The sequence below is a fragment of the Lotus japonicus genome, chromosome 1, assembly GCF_012489685.1.
Source record: "Lotus japonicus ecotype B-129 chromosome 1, LjGifu_v1.2".
Classification (NCBI taxonomy): Eukaryota; Viridiplantae; Streptophyta; class Magnoliopsida; order Fabales; family Fabaceae; genus Lotus; species Lotus japonicus.
In genome coordinates, this window is record NC_080041.1 from 17,242,853 (window position 1) to 17,256,633 (window position 13,781).

General features: G+C 38.2%; 1 long non-coding RNA gene across 1 annotated transcript; it reads right to left on the bottom strand.

Annotated features, from left to right (window-relative positions):
* Positions 1 to 7,628: 7,628 nt before the first annotated feature.
* Positions 7,629 to 8,594, bottom strand: LOC130731665 (uncharacterized). The gene is made up of 2 exons (XR_009016777.1): positions 7,943 to 8,594; positions 7,629 to 7,848 (listed from the first exon to the last, which is right to left on the bottom strand). It is a non-coding gene; the product is annotated as an uncharacterized LOC130731665 (long non-coding RNA).
* Between the last annotated feature and the right edge of the window lie 5,187 nt (positions 8,595 to 13,781).

A 13,781-nucleotide genomic window follows, 5' to 3' on the forward strand; every position in this document is an offset into this window, starting at 1 on the left:
GGGTTGCGGGTTGGGGCTTCTTGGTTCTCTGATCGGAGCCACCCGTTTCACGATCCAGAGGAGTGTATTTTGGTTTTTTCGATTCAAATCAAAGCTGTGAACTTTCCTTTTCTTCTGGGTTTGTTCTTAGTTTTTTTCTCTTCTTCTTCTTCTTCCTGTGAAGTTAGCTTTTTTGCTTGATTATCATTGGAAAGAATTGATTATGGGCTTTGATTTAAATATTCATGTAACCTGCTTTCATATACATAAGAAATAGAACTGAAAGTGTTTTAGAAAGAATCGATGGTCCACTCAATTTCTGGGTTGGTATGAAATATTAAATTCATGTGTTGTGTGTGTCTATGCTTTAAATTTGTGACCATAGCATGTAATTGGTTAATCGATTCTGATGAATTTAAGGAAAAAACCATTTTGTGTTTTTAGTTTTTAATTTTTTCTTGGGTTCTTCATTTTTCTCAATTTTTTGATATTTTATCTATGAGTAACATGAAGATGATGATGAAGAACATGAACATTCAATGTTTCTGGGCTATTTGTTAATTACTAGTTTTAGGGTTAGTGTGGTTGTTAGGGTTAATTTGGGGATTTAAGGTAAAATTAGGATATTAGGGTTAATTACTTAATTCAGTTAATTAGAGATTTTTTATTTTTTATTTTAAAAAAATACACATAGGACTCATTAATTGACGTGGAAGTACACGTAGGATCTCAGCCCACACGTAAGCACGCTGGCCGGACCTGTGGTGGCCGGAGGGATGGGTTCAAATTATTTTTAATAGTCTGAGGATGGTTTTCAGATAATTTTCCGGCGAGGGACGGTTTTCAAAACTCACTCAAAGTTCAGGGACGGTTATAGTTTTTAACCCTTCAAACTATGAATCGCTTCTAAATTGCTTCTAGATTGGAGTATACAAGATTATATTCAAAACTTTTTCGATAAGTCATGCTTTCTTGGCTCTCGTAAATATATGTTTGAGAAACGTGACAACTCCAAAAAGGTAATGTTTGCTTCTGACCAATTATTTGGGAAGGTTCAATAACGTTCTGTCTCAAGTGTCTAGGTTATATGACGTTCTGCCTCTTGAAAAAAGTGATTCAGTAAAGTTATATTCACCCTTCAAATACACTTTCACCTTTATAAAATATGAAGACAAGCAGTGGCGGAACTTGATCGGAATATTTGAGGGAGCTAAAATATTATGTTAATACATGAATTAATTTTTTTAGTAGCAATACGAGCAAATGGTCATTTTTTATTCTTTTTGAGCTTGTATAATTAATAGTATAAAAGTTATTATCAAGATTAATGATAAGTCAAAAGATATAAATGAAGTCTCAAATAAATACATAAAGACTTTCAAAAAAAATTACTTAAAGAGTACTAGAGGCAAAAGAATTAAAATTTCTAAGACTTGTAAATTTAAAATCTAGTCAAAAGTGGAGCCAATTGGATAGTTGGTAAAATATAAAACAATGTGAAAATAACATCTTAAAAAAATGGTGCAATGAGGAGTCGATCCCCAGACCTGGTGAAAAAATAGCAAGGCACTAACAACTGGGACACGAGAAATGATTATTTTAAATGCGCACTATGAAATATTTATTATATTTCTTTAGACACAAAATAGTCCCAACAATTCATAATATAGGAATTTTCCAAAAGCATGAGGGAGCCAGGGCTCCTCCTTGTCCTCTCCAAGGTCAACCACTGAAGACAAGAATAATAGAGTGATATAATGGGTGATATATTTTTTTATATTTTTATAGAGAAATGTTAGTTGTTAATAATGTTATTAAATTAGTCCCTACTCAGGATTTGAATTCTTGACTCTTCATCTCACTCAACCATTATGTCCCCTAACTCTTCCCCTTGAGCTAACCCTCACAGACAAGTGATGTGGTCAGAAATACAGAGAGAGATAAAAAGAAAAATGAGTATAAATAAGCTGAAAGAAAATGTAAGGTGTGTATATATCATAACTCAAAATAATATACTACCATGTATAGCCTCTCAGACTCTTTTAGTTTTCCAACACAAAATCCACTTTAACAAGTAGGTACTTGTTTTTTTTTTGTGTATGGTAGCCCAAAAAAACCATACGACATATATTATTGCACCAAATGGAAATCCAAACCATTACATATCTTAAGCACCCATAACCCATTACACATTGAAGTTGAACTACTACTATATATTATCCATTTATTTTAAAAGGAAGAAGCTCAAATACTTATTTTTTCAACTGTTCTATGTATTGATTGGAATCTACTACATCTTATTCTCCAGTTACTATTCATAAGAAACAACCAATGAGCTTGCGCCACCTGGCTTTCTTTTCTTTAATTTTTCATTTTTTTTACTTAACATGTGGGATACGACGTCGTTGGCCTCACCAGCACTCTTCCTCCCCATCTCCCATCAACCCTAGCTGTCGTTAGCGTGTTTCCTCTCCCATTCTACCCGCTCCGCCGTTCATCTCTCTTCCACATCAATCTGAATCCAGCTGCGTTTCCACCCACTTCTCACCAATCCATCAACTGTGTCGTTTCCGATTTGATCTGATGAGCCTTTTTTTTCCGCCGGCGGTTGCTGTCGAACCATTCACGTCTCGACATCTCAAACGCTCAACTGTTCATTCATCACCCCTTCTCATGAGTTGCAGAACTCTTAGAGTTGTATGCATTAGCAAAGGTTGATTCTTTACTCAAATGGTCTGTATCAATCCAAATCTCCATTAATTTTCTCCATTGGATTGAATATATTTCGTACTACTCCAACTTTTTTATCTCTGTTGTTGATTTTTGCTATTGAGATTTCAATTTTTTTTAACATTTATATATTATGATTACCTACAGCTGCTTGATGTGTGTTTATGTGAGTGTAGTTTCAACTTTTGGCTATAAATACCCCATGTGGTGAACTCTCATTCACACCATTCCCATATCCCAATCCTTCTGCTTGAAACCCCCCACCTCTATTTCATATGATTTCACTGTTCTGTTTGAATTCTCATATTTCATCTGATTTCACTGTTTCTTGTTGTGGAATGGGAGGTCAATTTTTATATCATTTTATTATCAGATTGCAGGTTCATCTTCGCTGCAAGCTTGCTTCCTGGGGATTTAAGCAGAGAGGGAAGAATTGAATGTGTGCAAAAATAGAATGGAGAGTTGTTTTAGGTGGGGTTAGCCATTTCCAAAGATGAGATACTTCTCTCACTTAAAGTCTCTATTTGCAATATTTCTCCTTATATTCTTTGTTTCCTTCCACCAATTACTTTAATAATTACTTTGGGATATTTGTAATTCTGGTCTTTTCTGCCATTTCCAGATTCTGGAGTGTTGGGTTTGTGATGTTTTGCCTCTGGAAGAGAGCCTTGCAGGTTTGTTGATGGCTTCTGGCTATGTGTACTGTTTTCTCCTTGCTAATACCTATTGTCCTGTGGTTTTTTTGCAGGTTTTGACACTACAAACGTTGCAGTGCTATAAGGTTTGTGCCATTTTAGGTTCTGGGACTGTTCTGGCATAATGGTTAAGGTAGGGAGGTGGTTTTTCCTGTATCCGAGTCTTTCTCTCTTGCCATGGAATGCTATTTTAATTGGCTCCTGAGATACTTTATTTCTGGTGCATATTTTATGGAGGTGCTGGTATATGAGGACTTAATTGAAAGGGCAAAGTCAGTTTTCGTGGATGTCTCTCTCTGCCAACATTTGAAGGTGTTTACTTGGATTAGTCCTATATTCTTACTTGGCTTATTTGGAAGGGCTCTGTTGCTTCGTGCTTTGAAAGTAGCAAATTGATACAAAGAGACCCCTCTATGTATAGTTTATGTAGCTAGCCTTTGGGAATTTGGTATTCCCTTATCTTTCTCTGTTCTGTTTTAGTCTTAGTTTAATCTTTCCTTCTTTTTCTCCTCTATTGTATTTCTCATCTATTTGGGTTGGGGCACCCCCTTTGCCCCTATTAATACAACTCTTTGGCTTATAAAAAAAACTTTAATAATTACTTTGAAGAGCAAAAAGAGATGGAATGCAGGTTTTTCTCCTTTTATTAATACTGTCATACTACTAAAGGAAAGGGAAATATTTTTCAGCAGTTGAATTTGTATTTATATATTTTAAGTTATATTGTGTTTCCAACTATGTCACAAATAGAATAAGAAAGCCTTGGCAAGTAGAGAAATCTGATTTAGTATCAAAGAAGTGATATCTCATGTCATGTACCATTTAGTGTCATGTCTTTATGCAGGATTGTTAATTTAGAAAACTTAAGAAGCTATAACCAGATTAAGATATTGATTTCATTTGCTAAATATTCTGTTTAGCCTCGCTCATGTGGTTACTGAGGTGGACTTTAGGGAGGTTTGAAGGCTGAACTTTTATAGTAAAAAATATTAATTACAGAGTGAGAATAATGGAATGTTGGCAAAATTTCTGCACTTTCAGTTCCTTTTTTTTCCAAAACTGTCAAAGTAACTTTGGGGGTATGAACTTGAGCCCTTCATGTTGATTCTGCAAAAATTTTCTTTGTATCTGTTATTTCTTTCCATATTGTAGTTACTGAAATAAAAACTTTCTATAACTTTGCTTTCCTATATCATATACTCCCTCCGGTCCTATTTATAAGCATGAAAGAGAAGAAAAATCTTGGTCCTTTTTATAAGAACCAAATGAAAGTTTGAGCTATATTAATTAATTTTTTCCAATGATGCCCTTATTAATTCTAACTTGTAAAATGTGTCTCATTAATTATTCTTTCTCTTTTCCACTTTCCAACACTAATAACAAAGGGTAATTTTGGAAGTTCATTTTAATTTAAGACAAATTTAATGCATTTTATCTAGTTTAACTACATTTCTTAAACTATGTGAATTTTTTTTTTGTTGCTTATAAATAGGACCGGAGGGAGTAAGATTGATGTTTATGCTTTTGGATTGGTTTTAGTGAAACTCATTATTGGCTGAAAGCGAATTGAAGCGTGAAGGTCTCCAAGAAAGGAGAACTTGGTCTTATGGGTGAGTTAATGGCTTAATTATTGAGGAGTTACCTTAATTTCTGATTATGAAATGGTAAAATTCATTACTTTTGTGTATTGTGGTTGAGAATAAACAGAACATTATTAGTATGAATCATAATCTACTCCTTTCTGATAGTGCAAAGCTTTGATGTCAATTTCACCTTAGCTTATTGCTTCTAGATCACAAAACTGTATGATGGCCTATTTGATTACTCATGTTACAAGTTGCAAGGAAATTGAAAATTGTACATTTTATCTGGTTCAAAGATCATACTAGATTTAATAAAAAAAGATCAGACATAATCTAGCTTTAAAGTTTGACAGATGTTATCTTTCTTAGGTGTCTTATTGTGTTATAATAGTCTATTATATTGGTCAGATCTCTTAAATAGTAAAATTCTATGAAAATCAGTTTGAATAGGGAATATTGAATAGTGTTTACCAATATTTTGAAATTAATCAAGTGCTTACTTATTGAGTGGATAAATGTAAGTAATGCAAAGTTTTATTACGGCAATCATAAATGTAAGTAATGCAGAGTTTGAAATTACATTACTTTTATCTTGTGTAGTATTAAACTTACACCAATGCTTAGCATTTATGACGACTATCAAGCTGGTAGTTTCGGCACTGCACTCAGGTTAAGCATAGTAATTTCAAACTTGTGTGGTCTTGCGGGCGCATCGAATATGATTTCATTTGCACGCTAAACCTTTTATGAAGAAGGGGAAATGAGCGATTGATTAGTTGGTTGATCCTCAATTCAAGTGCAGTTTGAGATTCTCAAATTAAATGGGTAGAATGATTAAAGCAGCATGTGTTCCAAAGGAAGAATCTAGGAGTCATACAAGAGATTATTGAAAAACTAAGGTTAAGAAGAACCTACTCTCTGCAAAAGAAAGAACACCAGTTTTCTCGCCAAAGGCTGGTTGACTGATTGGTCATTGTGATGAAAAGTCACTTTGCTTTGGCAATGCTTGGAGTTTTAGAGTTAGAGGAGGGTTTATCTTCCTCATGTTCGTTGTTTAGAAAATCTTTACGATTGTTGTCAAAAGTTTCATCCTTTTTTGTTTTACATTGGTCTTTTTTCAATCGTTATATTGGGATTGGATGCCCAAGTATTTATGTTGTCCTAGACCCAATTTTTAAAACTAAATTGAGACTTCCTTTTTTTTTGAAATTAAATTGAGACTTCCTTATCCTCAATGGATTTGTGTTTTTGGGCTCAATTATTAAACACTACAAAGGATACTTTCATTCCCAAAATTTTTTAAGATAGCAAAAATGAATTTGGCTCATCTCAAAAAAGAGACTCACTTTTTCAATAAGCTATCAAATGTTTATAAGAAATCAACGGCTGAGATTTAGAGTTGTTTGTTTCAGCTTTTGTCTTTTAAAAAAATCATATTTTAATTAATTAATTTTTTTTTAACTTTTTAGGTGTTTGTTAAAGCTTTGAAAAAAATCATTATTTAAAAGAAATGAAATTAGATTATTTGGAAAGGCTATTTTTCGGTTATAAGAGGAAAATTGGAGAAACTACTTAGATTTTAATTATGCAAACAAATAAAAAATATATTGGAAATTAACTCACTTTAAATTTAACTTAACTACACAAATTAATTAGTTTAAGATGGTTTTTGACATTTGCTCAAATGTGATTTTTTTTTTCATCTATTTTAATTTTTTTCTCTTTAAATTTGACAAATGTACATAAATAAATTATTGAGTAGAATAATATAGGTGGACTTCTAGAACTTCAGATTTTAAAAGTGTAAAGTTATTACAGTTTATATGATTAAGTTCATGTTGTTCATAAGAGAACCAATGTTGTTTATTCAAACAATTTATACGATTTATTAAAGTTATTATTATGATTAATTTAAACCTATATATTTGTAAAAACAACAATTAATAAAAGTATGATGTGTAAACCTATTAATGATTACTAAGATTTAACTTTAAATTATATTCCAATAATTTATATAATTAATTTGCAGGGTTAATGGTCGAATTAATCCCTGATTTTGTAAGTGAGTTTAATTTTAGTCTTTTGATGAAAAAATGTTTAGTATGAGAGGAGTGTTCTCTCTCTAAATATACCACTTGACATGAATTTTTGTTTAAGTTTTACATGAAAGATTGCACTTGAGATCACATTTACATGCAAGATTGTGCCAAACAACACACACACTATGAAGCACAGTTGATCTTGGAAAACTATCCAATTAATCTCCACACTGAAAATGATATGTAAAAACATCAATAGAAAATAATTACAATTAGTAAATACGTCATCGTAGTATTCCATATATATCAATACGGATCTATATTCTATCAAAATAATTAGTATGTTATTTGAATTAAAATCCCCCATGCATAGCACGGGTAAACGGGCCAAATACTAGTATATATTAGTCACACGGATTCCAGAGTCCTAGATCCATTAAATTAAAATGCATTCATGTGACATATTGCAACCAACAACAAGGTGTCCATCACAAACACAATAAGTATATAGCTGAACTTCTTAAACATTTTTAGTTAAGAGTTTGATTTGTAAACAGTATGTATAAAAAAAGATTTATTAAGAGAAATGTAACAACTTGTGATATCAAAATCTTAAAGAAATTATTCCCATAACTGATGTCGGTTGTAGATACATTGGTGAAAAACATGTTGAAAAACAAAGCTGTTTAATATATAAATTTTGATGCGCATTTTTGCGCTCTTTATGGGCGAATACTGAAGGCCCCACGTGGTGACGGTGGGGAGATTTTTAACTGATCCTTTCCGCGGCCAGAAAAACCAGCATCTGTAGCTAACAGTCCTCTGTCACAAAACCAAATAACCAGATCATTTAAATTTCAAATACATGTATACATGTTAATTAATTAGTACATGAATCATGATTAATTAGAGTTACCTGCTGGTCCTGGAAGCAATGCAAGGATGGGATAGATGCATCATCACTAGGAAGAACAAGCACTGAAGAAACAAAAGAAACTTCATTTATGTGAGGATAAGAAAGGTAGGTACCGGAGATGCATGGAGGCAATTTAAGGGAAGCATAAGAGTATTATATAATGAGGTGAGTTAAGTATATATGGGGTGGATGGACTTTTTCTCTATTTGTATAAATAACTAACAATATGGCCTAGTAGCTAGCTAGCTAGCCTTGGAGTTTCGGCTGGATAATCTATGAAATGAGGAAGTCCAAATCCTGAACATCATGTTTAATTTTTTTATTTTTTTTTTTGAGTAACGTGCATGGGTTCCTTTTGAATGGAAAAAATTGGGTAAACAACAAGAGTGAGTAAGAGAAGTATTAGATATGGTATTATATGACGCTGACATATATGATGGGATGTAATTAATAGAGAAATTGAGAAAAAAAAAACAGGGTGTAGTGTGTGCTGTTTAAATGTCTACTTATCATATCATATTGCATAATTAATGCGGATTGAGAGGTTGCTTCTGTCACTAAAGAAGGGAAACCGCGTTAAGGTGACTACTTCAATTTATGTTTTAAATCAATTAAGGAGTTGAAGTCCTGTTAAGATTGAATAAGAATTTGATTTGCTCAAAAGTCAATATACAGAGTATTGCCTGATAAAGAATGCTTTAGATACTTAAATTGCACTTCAGTTAGTCAGTTTCTATTATAAACAGTTGGCTATTGTTAGCTTATACAGTTAACTTATTGGAACAAATGGATATGACTAATGAGGATCAATTCTCCATTCCCTAACTTTTACCGAGAATTACAGCATAATTACAGTAAGAATAATCATTACATAGCTATTCTATCACATTCAATATAATCAAAAACCTGATTTAACTTGTGAAATGTGAATCAAACTTGTGGTCTATTAATAACAATAGGAATCAAACTTGTGGTCTATTAATAACAATAGGGGAGAAGTCCAAACATTGATTTCTAGCAGATGCAAATTTATCTTTCCAATGTAAAAGAAAAAATAGACGAGAATGTAATTGAAAAAAGAAAGATAATATATTAGATAGATAAAAGCTTGGGAACAAACTCTCCCAAGTGATCTTATAAAATCAAATACAGGAAATAACCAAAAGTGTTATATCCAAGAACATAGAGATGAGGTACAGTACCTAGAGTGAGAGGATTGCTATGTGAGAATCTTAGAGAGAAAGAACGCAACCACTTAGAGAGAGAGTATAATTGAATTTCAAGTTTTTATTTCTCAAATGAGCTAAGAGTCTTTTACAATTGGTAACCACCCCTATTTATAGGTTTGGGGTTGGGCCTAACGCCCCTAACTGTCCTTAGTAGGCCAGTTGAGACTTCTCGGGGAAGGCCCAAACTCTCTGGCTCACTCACCGCCCTGAGGCAGGCGCCTCTGGGCGAAGGTCCCTGGGTCTCGCCCAGTCCACAAATCCACAAGACACCGAGCTCGAAGCATGAGAGCTAAGAGTGTCTTAATAATCAAAATTAACTAATGCCAAAGCCTAGTGATCAAGAATGATTGCCAACATGGCATAGTAAGTAAAGCTAAAGCTAATTTATGATTCCCTTCACAAGCCCCTCCGAGTCCACAAGTCCACAGGTAGGCTTGTGGCGACGGTGCTTGGTTCTCTCGCCCTATTTCAGTTATGATCGTCGTGAATCATGGTGGCTTGACGCGTGTAGGCCACGTGCAACGCACCGAAGAAGTACGAAGGTCAGCGAATCTGCAGAATCCCAACCGCTACCCTCGAAACGTCCCCTCAAATTATGACAAAGCCTGCTAATTTGAATTTCAAACCAATCGGCTTTAGCCGTTGTAACTCTCATTTAATGCGCCACTCCCACTCCCCAAAATCCACGTTACTTTCCAAAAGTAATCATTTCCTTTTGACATTACGGGACACGATCTCCCACAATCCTCCACACGCGGCCACGATCCCAACTGTTACTCCTCTTAACCTCTTCATTCCCCTTTTACCCCGTCATTCGCCACCTTTGGAATCCTCATATCCTGCAAAAGAGCTAACAACCTAGCACCCCTTTCCATCCTCGTTCTTACTCTGTTTTTAGCGAAAATGACTTCCCAACGCCGTTCTAAGAAATCCTCCCATTCTCAGAGCACCGCCCCTGCATCTCTGTCCCCAGTTGCCCTTCCCCCTCCCTGAGGACGTCCCCTTGGCAACGAGGACATCGAAGCCTTTTGGCTCAGGGTGTTTGCCACTCTTCTAGAGCCCACATACCAGACCCCCACCCAAGAGGCCGTTTTCCAACCTTCTGAGCAGTCCTCCGACGACTCCGTCATCGTACGGCTCGCCAAGCCGACGGGCTCTGCTACGAGAAACTTCTTGAGGACATCCTTGTCACCGGGAAGTGCCCAGGCGACCACCGGCCTTGGTAGCACCGTACGATTGATCACGGGGTGAAGATACCCCATTTCTTTTATGTCTACGAATATTTGTTCCTCGACCTGGGAATCAAGTTACCATTTTCTCCTTTTCTTCGACAAGTCATGGGGGAGATCAATGTGGCTCCGTGCCAACTTCACCCAAACGCCTGGGCCTTCGCCCGGTGCTAAGAGATCCTGTGTAGCGCGCCGTCGGTATTGAGCCAAAGGTTGCACACCTCTTCTACTTCTACGCCGTGGAGCCGAAGTCCTTGAAAACCTGAGGGTGGGTTTCCCTAAAATCCCGCACGGCCCGACAGCGTCTTCACCCTTACAAGAGCAACGTCAAGATGGGGCCTGGGCGCCGGTACTTTCGCATAGTCGTGCACCTCGCGTACCCTGAAGCCTTTACCCTTCGGGACGGGACTGCCAGTTCCCTTTCTACTGACCAAAGCCCCTGCGTCGTTCCGTAGCCGCCAGACACGTCGCTGAGTGATGAAGATAAAGTCATCCTTAGTTTTCTTGCCGACCTTCCTGTTCTCGAATCGTCTCAACTGCTTGAAGCCGCCCGCAAGAACACCCTTGATTCATTCCTAGGTTAGATTGTCCTCTTTTGCTACAACATTCTATTCCCTGTGGAGTTTATCACTTACTCATATGCTTTTCTTGCTTCTCTTAGGGGAAATAAAGTGTACCAAGGCTGTATTGGAGCGTGCTCTCACTGCAAAGGTGATCAAATTTCCCCCCACTTTCAACACTAGTGGGGGTAAGAGAAGACGTCCAACTGGGGATGCCGGCGCCGAGGCCACCGTTCTTCTTCCCAGGAAGCGGGTCAAAACGTCCATTGAGCCAGCGCCTGGAGCCACAAGCGGCATTGCTCTCCCTAAGGTTGGCGAGGCAACACCAAGCACTGCCTCTCCTAAATCCGGCGAGCCAACACCAGGTGTCGTCGTCCTCCCTAAGTCTGGTGGGGCAATGTTGGGTGTCATTGATGATGCTGCTCACCCTTCCCCTACAAAGAAATCCCCTAAGTCCAAAAAAGATGAGACCGACGAGGACGGAGGGGGCGGAGCCGCGGTTCCTTTGTTAGAGAAGAAGAAGAAAAAGAAGATCAAGAAAAACAAAACCGGCAAGACAGCCATTCCTCGTCGGAGACCGGTTGGCGAGGACGAGCCAAACCCTGGAGATGGGGTAGGGACTCCGCTTCCCCCTAAGGAAACTTTCGACAGCCAGGGTGCAGCCGAGGATTCTGTTCCCGTCACTCTCCAACCAGACCATCCGACTCGACAAGATGAAATAGATTCACCCCGGGCTTCCCCCGTTCATCAAATGAGTCACGACGATGAGGATCATGCTCCTACCGCCCTGCCATCTCCTCACCACTCTTCCCCTGCTCCTAGCCGCCCGACCATCGAGGGAAAATAAAGCTCCCCTTCGAATCAACAACCCACTCCCATCAACTTTATGTTGCCTGATCCTTTCTTCAGTGGTTTGAAAGATGCTGGAAATCCCGATCTCGATGGCATGGCACAAGAAGCTATTTCGAGCCTCCTCCGCGCGGGATGCCTCTTTGCCAAGTTATCGCAAGATTCGGCCTCTGCCGCTGAAGTTGAGGAGCTCCGTTAGAAAGCGGAGAGTTATCGTCTCGCCACGCTCGAGGTGTACGGCGAGCGCAACAGGTTTCTAACCCAGGTGGCGGCCCAGGTATTCAAACTGAACAACCTGGGTATCGAGATGAGCGGTCGCGAGGATGATTTACTCGCTTATGAAGGGAATGTGGATGAACTAGAGGATGAGCTGGACAACATGCGAAAGGAAGTAGAGGCGAGGGCTGAGGCGATTGCTGCGAACAAGGCAGCTTGTGACGCCAATGATAAGGAACTTGCGTCCTTGCGTAGTGACTTGGCGGCGTCGGACGAGGCCTTCGCCGCGGTGAGAACCCAGTTCGAAGCGAAATACAGGGCTATCACGGAGGCGGAAACTCGAGCGTCTTCTGAGGCCACGACCCTTAGAACGAGGTTGGAGATTGAAGTTGCTACTGAGGTCGTGGAAGAGCGTGGCTGCGGTTTCTTCCTCGCTAAAGCCCAGGTCCAGCACCTCTACGAGGGGCTGGATCCTAGCGGGATGGGAGCTTTTAAGAAAGTTACCCCCGAGGGTTTGGTCGGCCCTAACGATCCTCCAGGCTTCAATGCAGAGTATTTTCTAGCTGCTGAAAATGCAAGGAGAGAAGAAAATAGTAACATAGTTTGAATATTTGTAATTATCTTTCCCTTACCACATTTGTAATTAACATTTCCCCTCGGGCTAGCTATTAATGAAAGTTTTGTCGTGGTGTAACTCTGCCTTCTTCTATTTATCGCCTTGCCGCGTTTTGTTTTTTGCGACTGTTTATGATTTGAGTTTGAGCTTCGTGTAGCGATTTTGAATGTGTGTCAAAGAAAACTAGGACTTTCGCTCAGCTTTGAACTGAGGCTTCGTTCACACCCTTTTTCCCGTAAGATCAGGTGTGGCCTCGCCAGTTTTGTTCCGGCGAGGACTTACAGTGGCTGGGGTCCCAATGGCCATGTGGGTTGCCCGAGACTTTGCATAGTTTTGAATGCTCGCCCACATTTCGGGGAGGCTTTTAGGATAAGAAGCTTATTCGCACACGTCGCCAACGAGTGATCGGCGGTTCGCGCCGGACTTTCCGGAGCGATCCTCAGACATCAAGGTCGTGTTGGGATCGCCACCTTCATAGAATTATTCCCACCAGGCGACCGTGACAATTTAGTTTGTGAATTAGGAGTATTGCTGAGAATATCCTTTTGTATTTGATTTGTAAAAAGTTTTTACATTGAGGGGTGCCTCATTAAAAAACTCCCGTGGTGGAGAAAAAGAGTGCATCTTTATTTTTTGGCTTAATACATCAGAAGGCCCCTGAATTTGTAAAGGGAATCAGTTCCAGGGCCTGGAAAATTTTCGGATCAAGTTGGGTCCCTAAGAATTTTTTTAAATTCAATTTAGGCTAAATGCGTGTCTGATGTTGATGTGTCTAAATTTTAACAGACATGACATTTCTGCGTGGATTTTATAATTATTTTTAGAAACTAATAATTATTATTCCTTTATTATTAATTCCAAGTCATTAAAAAAAAACTTAATCTAACCTGAAAAAACCTAACTTAATTTGAAAACCTAATCAAACTCTATCCTCCTTCCTCTCTTCATTATCTTCTTCCAACCAGCCGACCTTCCCCTTCCTCCAACCAGCCGTCACCTTCTAACTGGTCCCTGGCGAGAATGAGAGAAGGAAGAAAGCTTCCACACAATCGGCCGACGATGGAGGCCACAGTAGCTGACGAATCAACGGAGGCTGGGAAAAAAAAACCGAGATCTTGAAGAGATCCACGATTTGAAGAT